Raw genomic sequence first — 705 nt, 5'->3', positions numbered from 1 at the left:
GAGAGAGACAGAGAGACACACACAGAGACAGAGACAGACACAGAGACACAGAGAGACACACCAAGAGAGAGAGAGACAGAGAGAGAGACAGAGACAGAGAGAGAGACAGAGACAGAGACACACACAGAGAGACAGAGAGAGAGAGAGACACAGAGAGAGACAGAGAGAGAGACAGAGAGACAGACAGAGACAGACAGAAGAGACAGACAGAGACAGAGACAGAGAGAGAGTGCCGTCTTTTCTCTTTAAGTCTATTAAAATAAGGCTATAAAAGTCTAATAAAAAAATAAAAGTACTTAATTCTTTCACCAAAACATCAAATCTAGTCTTTCATCTTAGATTCACCTTCTGGCAAATTGTAGGTGAACTTTCAGGTGTCCTTTTTAAGAAAATCCTCATACGAGGTCTGTCAATAAAGTATAGGTCCTTTTTATTTTTTTCAAAAACTATATGGATTTCATTCGTATGTTTTTACGTCAGACATGCTTGAACCCTCATGCGCATGCGTGAGTTTTTCCACGCCTGTCGGTGACGTCATTCGCCTGTGAGCACTCCTTGTGGGAGGAGTCGTCCAGCGCAGAGTGTTTTTCCTGTGCTGCCGCACCGCGCCGGCTGCGTGCCGACGCGTGGACCCGTCCACACATGTTTCATTAAAAAAATCTCCTTTAACAGTGGAATATCCGGATAAAATGCTGAAACCGACTT

Source organism: Thalassophryne amazonica, chromosome 16 (assembly GCF_902500255.1).
Source record: "Thalassophryne amazonica chromosome 16, fThaAma1.1, whole genome shotgun sequence".
NCBI lineage: Eukaryota > Metazoa > Chordata > Actinopteri > Batrachoidiformes > Batrachoididae > Thalassophryne > Thalassophryne amazonica.
Note: the sequence above shows the minus strand (reverse complement) of the source record.